This window comes from Haliotis rufescens, unplaced genomic scaffold (genome assembly GCF_023055435.1).
Source record: "Haliotis rufescens isolate VD_foot unplaced genomic scaffold, xgHalRufe1.0.p SCAF_14, whole genome shotgun sequence".
Lineage (NCBI taxonomy): Eukaryota > Metazoa > Mollusca > Gastropoda > Lepetellida > Haliotidae > Haliotis > Haliotis rufescens.
The window spans coordinates 8,223,384-8,238,822 of NW_025963824.1; the positions used below are offsets into that span (position 1 = coordinate 8,223,384).

The 15,439-nt window shown below is 36.6% G+C and overlaps 1 protein-coding gene and 1 long non-coding RNA gene across 2 annotated transcripts in view; one reads left to right on the forward strand and one right to left on the reverse strand.

Moving 5' to 3' along the window:
* The window catches only part of LOC125379342 (NAD(P)H-hydrate epimerase-like), a 62,537-nt gene that overhangs the window by 28,030 nt on the left and 19,068 nt on the right, over positions 1-15,439 (reverse strand). The gene's annotated exons all lie outside the window — the stretch shown is intronic.
* On the forward strand, positions 1,271-15,410 carry LOC125379343. Its single transcript, XR_007220700.1, has 6 exons — positions 1,271-1,335; positions 11,228-11,290; positions 12,691-12,750; positions 13,140-13,199; positions 13,589-13,645; positions 15,290-15,410. It is a non-coding gene; the product is annotated as an uncharacterized LOC125379343 (long non-coding RNA).

Below are 15,439 nucleotides of genomic sequence, written 5' to 3' on the forward strand. Positions count from 1 at the left end.
CACCCCTGACTACTTTGAACATAATCATTCAGAAAATGGCATGCAAATCAACAATATGCTTTTCAAATAACTAACAGTTGAAAATATCTTTTTTTATCATATAATGGGTAGGTTTCTCGGCAGGATAAAGCCAACGGATAAAAACGATATCCATTGGGGTCATATGCGGAAAGAGACTACTTTCACTGCTTATAAACAAACATGGCGTCGCCCTGGTCATTCGGCGATCGAGTCAGATTTAACCATCAGGAAACTGGATAAACTACAGAGATAATTACTTTCATATCAAAAGAACAGTCTAATATACTGAAAATCCGTGTCTTACTGTGATGTAGCTAAGGCATTTTTTGGTAACTTGGAGATAAAAATTTTGACACAATTTTGCGAGGGCACGAGGCCTAGACAAGCGGGATCAGTAGCCATATCTGTGCTTGTAGACCTCTGCGGCTTGCTCCACAAATTAAAATAGTTGGATTTGGCCGAAATATGTTTGAATTGTTACCTTGTTTCGTTTTGTCGCTGTGTGTACATCTGACTACACTTCTTAACGTTATGACAGGACAGACCGACTGTCAACAACGTCTGATCGTGGCCATGACGTCTCATGGACTAGGGTTAGAGTATCTTCCCTTTGACAAAGGGCAGTTTACTCTAGCAGACAGACCGATGGATTGCCGTGAAAGGCAATTTAAAACAATTGTTGTTTTGCGTATATGTTGCTTCGCCACTGTATAAGAAAGAGATTTCAGTTGGAACTATATTGGCTACTGTCACTGTCCGACTGACACATCACTTACATGGTGATGTAATAAATATTAATGCGCGCATCCCAGGAAAACTCACAATGTTTCGGTAATGTTTGTGAGAGGGAAAGCGATTTTGAAGCACAGAATTAAAGAATGATATTATATGATAAAGAGGTTATCACGCTTGTGTGTTTGGGGATGGTAAATATCCTGTATTAGGAATAAACACTATGTATTTAGCTCGCCAAGGCTCGCTAAATACAATGTTTATTCCAAATACAATGTTTATTCATTCAAGGCTCGCTAAATACAATGTTTATTCCAAATACAATGTTTATTCCTAATGCAGGATATTTACCATCCCCAAACACACTCGCGTGATAACCTCTATATATCAACGATTTTCGATTAATATTTTCATGGATGTTTTTTTTGTAACTGGTCCTTTATGCTCTTGCTGCGATGTCATACAAAACATACGCTTCACGTCAACTTCAACTAACAGTTGAAAATATCTTGGTTTCAGATGATACAGAGGAATCATCTGAGAACGACATACCATTAAAGGGTCAAATTCCAGCCACTCAAGGTAAGTCATCCATCACTCAAGAGGCTGACCATTTTATAATCCGGGATTTCAAAATCAAAACAATAGTTATCATTGTTCATAATTCTAAGAATACTACCTCTGTTGCGTAATTTCAATAATCCTGTATTTGGGTTTTAATAACACTATAGCTAAACTTTTAGATTTTCAACAGAAGTCGTTTTCTCTGTCAACTATATATTAAGAGTTGTTTCCGTAAAAAGGAAAATTCATACAGCTCTTCCTTGTACAAAGGCGGGAAAGTTCTCACTTCAACAATATGATTGAATGTTTAAAAACATGAACTATCACGCCAATGTCATTTTCAATACCACAGTTCAGGAAGTTTCCACTATCAGAAATGAGAAGTGAAAAGCAATAAGTATGAGTCAGGATTAGATAAAATTATAGAAATGTACTTTAAATCCGGTCATTTTCAGTCACTTGGTCATGAAATTAAAGATCAAAATGTTTGGAATTTGTCATCATAATAAAATAAATGGATAGATATTTCAGTCAATTTGTAAAATACTGAATATTTAGGCATTTAATAAATTGTCTTTTACACATTGAGTAGTATAGGTAATGGGGGTTCTGCCGCAACTCCACTGGAGCCAGATTCATATACCTATACTGCTACTACAGGTGGCATTTTTTATGCCAAAATGATGATGCGATTCAATGATAGTCATAAGATTAAGTTAAATTGGCTCTAGCTCACCAATACCTGGGGCCAATCATTGCTTTAGATGAGCCTAAATGGTAATAAAAATATTCTTCATTATTTTTATCGATAAAGCGATATTCAACATTTTTATTAAGTTCTTCGTTCATTTTACTAGGAGACCAGACTATATAACTACACTCTTCTTGTAAATTGATAAGAAACAATTGATAACCGTATTTGGTTGGTCTGACATCACTGATATAATAAAAACCTTGTGGTAATTCTCTCCATTTAATACCTTTTTCGATCTCCATTATCATATATATGTATGTAAGCGTTTGTCTAAATGTGATCAAACGATAGTAAACAATCTATTTTTAATCTCCAACCAGTTCTTTGGTTTTGGCACGGAATAATTGACGCGCTTGTTGCCTCCCCAGTGCTATGAACTTTTTTTTCTCATCCTCACTAATACCACTGGTCTTACGAGATTTTGATCGAATCTTCTGCTTCATTTCATTGTATTTGGTGAGTTCCGACAACACTAAACGAAAACTCATCCTCGGATATCTTACAATCGACCATTGCTGTCGAAATATGATCCTCAGTGCTGTTCAACTTTGCTTCGGCGAGTATCCGAATACTATCGTGTTTTAATGCTTTCTTTTGTAACCTACGAGAAATAAATTTTATCGATATTCCTGCCAGTCCCGAGACTCCAGCGGCTATTTCCATACCGAGCACGATAGGCGCGGCGATTATAGTTGATAGTAAACCGACACCGGCTACACCGAGTCCCATGCCAGATACTAAAAGCGCGGTGTCAACTCCGTCCAGAGCATTCACGGCTCTGCGATACTTTTTATGTGGCCGATGTAGTTTTTGTATATATTTGTTTTAATTTCATTTTAGGTTTTTACGTATATTTATCATATATAACTAGTTGTCCGTTTCAGTCAGCTATAACAAAGTGTATCTGACCTGTCTTACCTACTAACTGCCCCATGGCCAGAAGCTTCATTTGCTGATTGGCCAAGCTAACACCTATTGTTAAACTGCATGCTTTGATTACACTGCATACTCTCTCAGCACATAAACTGACAGAACTGCTCAGACCAGCAAAGTGTAAAGAGACAATATTAAATCAGGTGAGTTAAATGGTTATAATCTCTATCCTATGTTGTATTTAAATAATACAGTATGTTTAAAGTGTTATATGAAGTAAACTAAATGTATGTAATCTAACATAAATGTTGATTATGTCTAAATATTTAAATCTGCATAGGATAAGCTAAACACCCATACTTTATCACTAAAATGTATTCTATCACTTCAATAAAATATGTGTGAAAGTGTTTTACCTCAAGAGTGTTTTAATAAGCTTTGTAATGTAGAGATTCAGATGTGATACAATGCAAATCATTGTAAATAAAATGTGTGTATTACTTTGTTCAATATATTTAATGTTAAATAGTGTTTTAGTCTATGTATTGTTTATTCAGATAATCTATGGTGTTGCCATACGTGTGGCAGTTGGGACCCACACCCTTGTATCACCCACAGAGTATGCATTGTGTTATTTATATTTGTCTAAGACTTACAATGTAATCTAATTGTGAAGACCACATTTAATGTAAGATCATATCATTAATTTCTGTCTTAAAGTATTGTATATGTTTATGCAGAATGTGTAAACGTTATGCATTTATATTATGTATATATATTGTGTATATATTATAGTCAAATGAAAGTCAAGGAGTTATCTCCCTTGAATGTCGGTATTGTTGATCATGTACATTAATGGATGACTAATATATGTAAATAATTACTTGTAATAAGCCTATGCTATGTATCTAGCATTAATGATAATGTTTTACTTAGTATTTATTGTGTTATTATGTGTTTCAGGGTGTATGATATATAGATCCTTGATCACACTCAACGCATCGCAATAAAGACCTCAACCCGGTAGCATGTGTTTGTTCGCTCTAAAAAGACCTTCACTAAACTGCTACAATCCAAGTCTCAACTCCCTATCCTTCTCTATTCGATGTTTTATGTCGCTTATTTGATGTAATCGAAATCCATCAACAGTATCCATCTTTTCAAATGCTTCATCGAGCGCTGGATATAAACTCATAGTGTATATTACGATCATATAATAGTCTTTAATTGGTCTTGCTTAAATGTTTTGAGACTATACATCAACCTTATCAAATGTATATTATACGGCAAGAATATCTTAGAAAGAGAAATGCTGTCACTTTTAATAATTTGGACCCCCTCGAGGGTTGCAACGGGTGTTGCTTCGATATGAATAATACTGCAACGTCGACGTTGGTGTTTCTTTAGCCATTTAATCGATAGACCTGGTAATATTTCAAAGGCATATTCCGGTGCATCTCCGAACAAGACTTCAATAATAACCGTGGAAATATTAGGTATTGCACTCAAGTTCTGTTTAATATCATCGAATTCAGTAACCAAATTTAAACTAACGTTTTGGATTGCCGGACGACTATATAACATATGACCTGGGTTTTCTGGCAGGGGGGTAACTAACACACTTTTTCGTTTTGACGGGATATAAGCCGCGAGTACGATGCCACTATTTATTATCTTAGTTAAATTATGTCCCTTACCCATCATCACATAAGGTGGGGTAATGACGATATTCAGTAGCCACTCGATGTTTGCTTCAACCATAGTCCATTTATTCTCGCCGTTGAGAATAATATTGTACGAAGTGTTTTTAATGAGTCTACTAACATCGACATCGCTTATATCTTCTAGATTACCCGTGAATGTGACTTCTTTCCGCTTGTATACATTATCGTGTAAGTGTAAAGCGTATAACTTACCATTGTTACCGGGTTTATCAAATCCTTCTGTGTCTCCGAGATCGGAAAGCGCAATTGTATTACATTGTCTGAGCGTTCCAGGGCCTGATGCATCAACCATTATTTTTAATATGGAGTGTTACACTTAAGTATCCTATATGTACAGGTTGGTGTTTTACATCTAATACAGAAATTTTGAGGTCTGAAATAATACCACGCTTCAATTTTTTATATTGTAATGGTGAGAAAGATTCTGTTCTACCGCTATTATATTTTTCATTTTTCACTGGAACACATCTGAGCAGAGTTGAAGGACTTTCTAGTTGAATATTATTTGTCGTGCTTATTTGATCAAGATGGATGCACAACTCCTTATAGGGAACTAAATCGGGCAATGTATCTCCATCAGGATGTGTGCCAATTAAGCGATAAAATTCCCATGTACTTGGTTGGTCCAATGTATCTGGTTGTTCCAATACAATTATATTATTTCCATGGTCTATTTTCACTGTCCCAGTCGCCTCATTTTGTGAGAGACTAACTCCATTAGGCTTAAAAATTTCATCATTGAGTGAGCTTACGCTGTAATACCCATCAGGTATAGTAATGCGTTTGATAATATTACCATTTGGAGTCATTAGCATTATCCTATTATTATTTTTTGCAGCATTTATATTGGTCCACAGCGGGTAATACGTTACATCGCATAGAGCGACTTCAAGCTGACCATCCGAGTTATCGATAGTACGAAGCAGTTGAATAGACTGGCCATTTGTTATTCCCGGGAGTGTAACATACATATTAAATATACAATGATACTTATTACTATATCATAACTTAAATATGGAATCAACCATTATTTATAATATGGAGTGTTACACTTAAGTATCCTATATGTACAGGTTGGTGTTTTACATCTAATACAGAAATTTTAATGTCCGAAATAATACCACGCTTCAATTTTTTATATTGTAATGTTGAGAAAGATTCCGTTCTACCACTATTGTATTTTTCATCTTTAACTGGAACACATCTGAGTAGAGTTGAAGGGCTTTCTTGTTGAATATTATCCGTCGTACTGATCTGATCAAGATGGATACACAACTCTTTATAGGGAACTAAATCGGGTAATGCATATACAGTCACTGGTTTGTTGGGTGGTAATAATGCTGACTGTCCAAGTCCAAGTGTAATTGCTAAGTCCTCGTAAATAAATATACTTGTTTCTCCAGTGTATATTTTCACTGTCCCAGTCGCCTCATTTTGTGTGATACTCATTCCATTAGGCTTTAAAATTTCATCATTGAGTGAGCATACGCTGTAATACCCATCAGGTATAATAATGGATTTGTCAATACCATTGTTTTCACCTGGTATAATCATCTTATTATTTCTTTTTGCAGCATTTATATTGGTCCACAGCGGGTAACACGTTACATCGCATAGAGCTACTTCGAGTTGTCCATCCGAGTTATCGATAGTATGAAGCAGTTCAATAGACTGACCATTCCCGGGAGTGTAACATACATATTAAATATACAATGATACTATATCATAACTTAAATATGAAATCAACTTACATTACTAATCAATCGATTATAGTAACTGCCTCTGGTGCTGAGTTTACCGTTAAATTCCACGATATCTTTGAAAAATACAGTTTCACGGCAACTAACGATACAATGGTAGACGATTGGTTTAACCGTCCGATGCAATTTTGGCAGAATCAGTTAAACTTTGCCGTATGGTGTGCCACAACGGGATGTGGTGTATCTGTTAATGCCCCAGGATTTAAACTATATAAGTCTGTTATATTATTTCACGTGTACTATCAGATTAGACGTATACTTAAAGAAATTAGTGCTCCATTACCGCTGGATCCAGCATGGAATCACGCAAATAATCATTATAATAAGAGGGCCTTCGAACGTATTTGTAATGAATTTAATGTTTCTACGAGAAAAGATTGGCGCATTAAAGGACCTAGCCATGGTCTAGGTATTCCGTACAATGGACAAAGAACTATTAAAGATAAAAGCGATTATTTAATTAAAGAGGGTGTGATCCCTTCAGGCTTTGCTCTCTCGAGTAAACAGTTTAGAGCAGAACGTATGAACTTTGAGAGTGGCATTCCTTATATTATAACAAAGTTTGTGCATCCAAACGATACAACAGATGCTTGGAATGAATTTCTTAATGATAAAACGGAAAAAAATTTTACTAACCAAGGATTTGAAAGAGTTAATGAATCGATAAGAACTTATGTGTGGGCAATTCTCGGAGCACAATCGCAAACACAAATGTCCATTATCGGTACTGGGACGGCGTTCGATGCGCAAAAACAGTTTGTCGCAAACATGGAGGACGCCATTAATTCACCAGTTGACATACCATCGTCTATAAAGCGTTTTCAAGATGCATTACAGTACGCTCAATCCAAAGTGGACTACGTTTATGCGCCGGGACTATACATGTCTCCGAGTAATATGGAACTTAAGATCGGTCAAGTGATAGGCTATAATAATAAAATTGTTATCGCAACCGATCAACAAAAACCAGGTATAAATTCAGATATTAACGTCGAATTAATAACGCAAACAATCACGGGCGAAACGGGAATAGTCAAGCCGCAAACACCAACTATCGCTAACACATCTACTAACGCACAAGTGCCACCACATATTGAGGCTAAAAATCAAAAACATATCGATGAAAAAACAGCGCTCGTAGTGGGTGGAGTCGCGGCTGGTTTACTCATGATTTGGTTAGCGAACTGATTTGGATAAATAGTTCTTAGCGGATACGTACAACAGCCCTGCAATTGCTACGATCAACCCCCACTAGTTTTGACTAAGCCAAGTGGTTGTCTTAGCTAATAAATTCAAGAGCCAGGAAACAATACTCCCTATTATACCGGGAAGTGCGGCCGCGGCTTTCTCAGCGAGCTTTCCCAGTGCTGAACCTAATGCTTTTAAATGCTTTTTTATCCACTCTTTAATACCATTTTTATCACTAGGAGGTGATCCGCCACCACCTGTACCACCTGTGCCACCGGTTAAAGCGAGAGTCAAAGTCGATATAATAAATCCCAACGCGGTTAAAATACTGGCAATGGTTATTCCCTGTTCTCTGAACAATGTTTTAATTTTATCGGCCAGTGTAGTGTCATCGTTGAGGACTCAATCGATAGTTTCTCGAATACGACTGATTTGCGAACAAAGTGCCTCTCTATTAGTGGAAGCTGCTTCGAGGCGGGCCGATCTTTCGTCTTCTAAGTTACGCAATCTTTCCCCCACGCGGCGTCTATTGAACTCATGATCACCCGCCTGTTCAAGTTTTGTTTTCTCGTAAACTATATGCTTGTCGATTTCGGATAGCTTGGCTTTATTATTTATTTAGACCGGCGTAGAACTAAAACTACTCACAGATTACGATATGCACTTGTTTATTGAGAAAGGATTAAGAGGTGGTATATCGATGGCAGCTAAAAGGTATTCTAAGGCTAATAATAAATTAGTGGAAAGATACGATCCGAGTAAACGCGACACGCACATATTATATCTCGACGCTAACAATTTGTACGGATGGGCTATGAGTCAACCTTTACCTACGGGTGGTTTTGAGTGGGTCGATGATATCCATAATATCAATGTGAATGATATCCATAATATCGATGCGAATAAAGGGTACATACTAGAAGTTGACTTGGAATATCCAAGTTCGTTACATAAAGACCATAACAGTTATCCGCTAGCTCCAGAAAGATTAATGGTTAATAAAGATTGGATGTCTGAATATCAACACTCCTTGATGGGTAATAGTAGGTTAGCTAACGTAGAAAAACTCGTACCAAATTTGATGGATAAAACAAAATATATAGTTCACTACAGAAATCTCCAGTTATATCTATCGTTAGGTATGAAACTTAAGAAAATACATAGAGTTCTAAAGTTTGATCAAAGCCCTTGGATGGAGCCCTATATAAGGTTGATCACAGATTTACGAAAGATAGCTACCAGCGATTTCGAAAAGAATCTGTATAAGCTCATGAATAACTCGGTATTTGGTAAAACTATGGAGAATCTAAGGAAGCGTGTTGATGTTAAATTAGTCAGATCTAATGAGGAAGAAAGACTCAGGAAACTTATAGCCAGTCTGGCTTTTAACAGAAGCAAGATATTGGATAATGACTTAGCCGTGTTGCATATGCAGAAGAGTAATATAAAATTCAACAGACCGGTGTACGTCGGTATGAGTATTCTCGACTTGTCAAAACACTTAATGTATGACTTTTATTACAACGAACTTAAGAAGCAATACCGCGATAGATGTGAGGTGTTATATACCGACACAGATTCTTTGTTGATGGAAATACAAACCGAGGATGTGTATAAAGATATGGCAGAAAAAATAGATATGTACGACACGAGCGATTACCCAAAAGATAATCCACTGCACAGCGTTGTAAATAAAAAGGTGTTAGGTAAGATGAAGGATGAATGTGCTGGGACCCCTATAGCGGAGTATGTGGGATTAAGACCTAAGATGTATTCTATAAAAAAGTCCGATAATGGAGAGATAAGAAAAGCCAAGGGTGTTAAGAAGTACGTTGTAAAAAAGCATATCAAACACGAACAGTATAAAGAATCATTATTTAACGGTAGAACCTTCAAACGAGATGAACTCTTTAAGAAGTTACAATCATAGGATATATGGATTAAGAATGAACAAGACATCATTATCCCCCTTAGATACAAAGAGATGGATTGATAATGATGGTGTAACTACCTATGCTTATGGTTATGGTGGTAATACCGTACCGTCGGGAACTATGAACAACTCTTCTCGTACAAATGCCCTACCCGGTCCATCTTGAAGATAATAAAGAATAGGCTCTCCTTCTTTCGTAACCAATCGACTAATGTTATACGTCTTAAGGGACCATATGGGATCGGTTGCGCGACGTAGGCCTCCTTCGAGTTCACCTGCCTGGTATAAATATCTTACCCTTACTCTATCCGGAAGTTTTCGTTCTTTGCCTCTCCTCGGTGCTGAAGATTCGGAAGTCACGGATTTCATTTTAATAGCATCGGATGGTTTCTTCCCTATTAATCTCGTTACTTCATTATTCAGCGCTGATACAACGGCTGATAATCGTGTCACCCATTCGGTTGATCTCAATCGTTCCGATTTCATTTCAATCCCATACTGATAGCCAAACAAACGTTCCGCTAATGTCCGGTTAAATCTTTCGACGATAGCTTGACTGCGCTGGGCCTCTCTTTCACCACGGACGATTTGGACATTGTGCTTTGTTAACAGTTTAGTTAACGATCCCATAAACTCGCGACCGGGATCTACTTGAAATAGCTTAGGCCATTTTAGCGGTCCGCGTTTATATATGCGACTCAGTGCATTAGCTACCTCTGTTGATTCTTTCGATGTTAATGGCTCAGCCTCTTTGTATCGACTAGCCACATCCACTATGGTTAAAGCGTATTTATACGTTTTGCGTTTTACCTTATCGTGGGGAAGAAACAAGAGGTCAGCCTGATGAACTTCATTCGTCGTAAAAATATCAAACTTCTTCCTCGGTATATAACGCGGTGCCGGTAAATATATTTGCCACATCGCTTGTTTCTTAAACCAATCCTTGGCCACATCTTTAGATACCTTAGCCGCGGTGGCTAATTTTTTTATTGATCCTACACCTTTCCAATATCCTCGTGGGCTATAGTAAATTTTATCCATTATTAATTAATATTGATGTTTCTTTTAAAACGACTTTCGTTGAATCCCATCATCATTTTTATACTAATAGAAGCAATGATTGGCCCCAGGTATTGGTGAGCTAGACCCAATTTAACTTAATCTTATGACTATCATTGAATCGCATCATCATTTACGCATAAAAAATGCCACCTGTAGTAGCAGTATAGGTATATGAATCCGGCTCCAGTGGAGTTCCGGCAGAACCCCCATTACCTATACTACTCATTGACTATGACATATACACACGATAAAATAAGCTATGCTCAGGTGAAATATTTAGTTTGTGTTAAATTAGTCAAAATAGTGTAAACAAAAATCGCACAATACCAAGCAAGTGACTTTTCAAAACTTTGTCACCAAAGATACCTACATTTCTTTATTATTAGCTGGTCGTATAGTGTATCTAGATTCTTATTCTCAAGTACTAGGAAGATTAATGACACCAATACAAAGATCACTGTATCCTGATCATGAATGGAGAATTCAAAATGGCGGATACCAGTAGTGGGACAGAATGTTTCCCCTGACTACTTTGAACATAATCATTCAGAAAACGGCATGCAAATCAATAATATGCTATTCAAATAACTAACAGTTGAAAATATCTTGGTTTCAGGTGATAAAAAGGAACCAGTTGAGAATGAGAAAGTCACACATAGTGGAACTCCAGCCACTCAAGGTAAGTCATTCATCACTCAAAAGGCTGACCATTTTATATTCTGGGATTTCAAAATCAAAACAATAGTTATCATTGTTCATAATTCTAAGAATACTACCTCTGTTGCATAATTTCAATAATCCTGTATTTGGGGTGTAATAACACTATAGCTAAACTTTTAGATTTTCAACAGAAGTCGTTTTCTCTGTCAACTATATATTAAGAGTTGTTTCCGTAAAAAGGAAAATTCATACAGCTCTTCCTTGTACAAAGGCGGGAAAGTTCTCACTTCAACAATATGATTGAATGTTTAAACACATGAACTATCACGCCAATGTCATTTTCAATACCACAGTTCAGGAAGTTTCCACTATCAGAAATGAGAAGTAAAAAGCAATAAGTATGAGTCAGGATTAGATAAAATTATAGAAATGTACTTTAAATCCGGTCATTTTTATGTCACTTGGTTATGAAATTAAAGATCAAAATGTTTGGAATTTGTCATCATAATAAAATAAATGGACAGATATTTCAGTCAGTTTGTAAAATACTGAATATTGAGGCATTTAATAAATTGTCTTTTACACATTGACTATGACATATAGTCGCGATCAAATAAGCAACACTCAGATGAAATATTTAGTTTGTGTTAAAATACATCAAAATAGTGTAAACAAAAATCGCACAATACCAAGCAAGTGACTTTTCAAAACTTTGTCACCAAAGATACCTACATTTCCTTATTATTTCCAAGACAAAACTATTATTTTTATTTTGTTGATCAATGTGATGATACGATCTTATACAATCAGTACAAGTGACAAATGCGCCTTCTGTCATAGGTCACAAACAAGTCAAGATTTCTGGTATATCATCCGGGTACTCAATGGAAAATACAATAAAGGCAACAACCAGACCCGGGCCATTGCTGTAGATCAGTGCCCCCTTAGAGTTAATTGGCTCACAAGCCCAAAAGTCCATATAATCTTACACACATACACATATGACCTGAGCAGACACAAGAGGCAATGTGATATTCTTCTTAATTTCTTCTGTATTTTATTATAGGTTAATCCTTTGAAGAAAGTAGGTTGTTTATACATTAGAACTTCACGCCCAGATATGTGTGTATTCCGTCTGCTTTAGTAAAACTACATATATAAAGATTTACTATTGGCAAATCCACTGTGCAACATAACAATCAACGATTTTTGATTAATATTTTCATGGATGTTTTTTTTTTGTAACTGGTCCTTACGCTCTTGCTGCGATGTCTTCCACCGTTCTGTTTGTTTGAAACTATCTTTGACTAACAATGTGATGAAATAGAGAATACTACACTCGTTCTCGTAAGATACTAACAAACCAAAACACCAGAGACCTATATTCTCGCCTAACAGACATACGTTACCTTTTTCCAGATCGTGATGACGCACCAGATCTGCCGCTAAGGGGAGAACCTGACCCCAATGCTTATACTAGTAAGTAGTATTCTACTCAACTTTTGAAAAGCAAGATTTGACTGTTTTAATTCAAAATAATTTATTTTGACGGTTATAGAAATAATGTTTCTTGTTGTGATATTGTCACTATGAGACATATCAGGACCTTGGACCAACCTATAATGGAGTTTTATGGAGTGGCCTGGTGACTTCTTAATATTCATCATGTCAACACTGTCCTAACTTGGTAGGAATATATATCACCATTGTATCTGAATGGTCAGTATTGTATTCAAGATTCTGAAACTATCTTTGACTAACAATGTGATGAAATAGAGAATACTACACTCGTTCTCGTAAGATACTAACAAACCAAAACACCAGAGACCTATATTCTCGCCTAACAGACATACGTTACCTTTTTCCAGATCGTGATGACGCACCAGATCTGCCGCTAAGGGGAGAACCTGACCCCAATGCTTATACTAGTAAGTAGTATTCTACTCAACTTTTGAAAAGCAAGATTTGACTGTTTTAATTCAAAATAATTTATTTTGACGGTTATAGAAATAATGTTTCTTGTTGTGATATTGTCACTATGAGACATATCAGGACCTTGGACCAACCTATAATGGAGTTTTATGGAGTGGCCTGGTGACTTCTTAATATTCATCATGTCAACACTGTCCTAACTTGGTAGGAATATATATCACCATTGTATCTGAATGGTCAGTATTGTATTCAAGATTCTGAAACTATCTTTGACTAACAATGTGATGAAATAGAGAATACTACACTCGTTCTCGTAAGATACTAACAAACCAAAACACCAGAGACCTATATTCTCGCCTAACAGACATACGCTACCTTTTTTCAGATCGTGATGACGTACAACATCAGCCAAGCGGAGAACATGACCCCAATCCATCTACTAGTAAGTAGTGTTCTACTCAACTTTTAAAAAGCAAGATTTGACTGTCTTAATTCAAAATTATTTATTTTCCTTGTTATAAAAGTAATGTTCCTTGTTGTGATATTGTCACTATGAGACATATCAGGACCTTGGACCAACCTATAATGGAGTTTTATGGAGTGGGCTGGTGACTTCTTAATATTCATCATGTCAACACTGTCCTAACTTGGTAGGAATATATATCACCATTGTATCTGAATGGTCAGTATTGTATTCAAGATTCTGAAACTATCTTTGACTAACAATGTGATGAAACATGCATGTCATATGTGTCACTTTGTTCTAACATAAAGTCTGGGCACTTTGATCATGGGTTAAAATCCCAGATTCGCCCTGAACCTTTGTCAGGTATTCTGACTGGAGCTACCACTAATTATACCGGTAACATTAAGTGATTGACAACAAATACATGGGTGTAGGGTTATACCAAGATACATGGATGACAACACGGTAGTGGCATTCGTATAATCCATGTAATACGAAATCCAAAATCTGAAATGCTTTCAATGTGGATGCTTTTTTTTTTCCATTAAACTACAACCATCAGGGTTATTTCAAAAATTAATAACAACATCGGATGTGCTTCCACCGTTCTTTTTGTTTAGGTAAAAGAAATTAATTGACATGGGCCTTTTGTACTATCAAAACCTTCACAGATCACGAGTAACCAATGAGTGTTCAGAAATGTGTATAGATATTACCTCACAGTATATTTACGTTGTCCTTACAGACAATAGCCCAGTCTCTTGTCAGACTCCGTTGCGTTAACGAACATGCACCTAGTGAGCCCAAGTGGGTTAGGGTTAGACAGCCGGGTAGAAGCCAGAGATTAGAGCCCCTTTAAGAATCGCTTGAAAAGGGGCATTTTAATATCAGAGACAACTGAATGATTCAGAAGATAGCTTATGTCATTAAAAAAATGTAGTTTAAAAAATGGATAAAGCAAAAAAGAAAAGAAAAGACACAACGTTGCCAAATCAGAACCAGAAACATACCACTATACATAGCCTACAGGCACACATTACCTGCGACTAGTGGTGTTCTGCTCATGAGCAGGATAACAGGCAGATGTGACCATATTTAGTCCATGATGCCGTGCCATTGTCTGTCCCTGTCCTGCTGTGAGTGAGTGAGTAAGTGAGTGAGTATGGTTTTTCGCCACTTTTAGCAATATTCCAGCAATATCGCGGCAGGGGAATCCAGAAATGGGTTTCACACATTATACCCATGTCGGGAATCGAACCCGGGTGTTCGGCGTGACGAGCAAACGCTTTAACCACTAGGCTACCCGACCGCCCCTGTCCTGCTAAGATACATACAGATGATAAATACTGATAACTAAATATAGCTAAAGTGATACATTAGGTAACTTTAGCTGGTCGTATAGTGTATCTAGATTCTTATTCTCAAGTACTAGGAAGATTAATGACACCAATACAAAGATCACTGTATCCTGATCATGAATGGAGAATTCAAAATGGCGGGTACCAGTAGTGGGACAGAATGTTTCCCCTGACTACTTTGAACATAATCATTCAGAAAACGGCATGCAAATCAATAATATGCTATTCAAATAACTCACAGTTGAAAATATCTTGGTTTCAGGTGATAAAAAGGAACCATCTGAGAATGAGATATCATTACAGAGTAAAAATCAAGCCACTCAAGGTAAGTCATTCATCACTCAAGAGGCTGACCATTTTATATTCTGGGCTTTCAAAATCAAAACAATAGTTATGATTGTTCATAATTCTA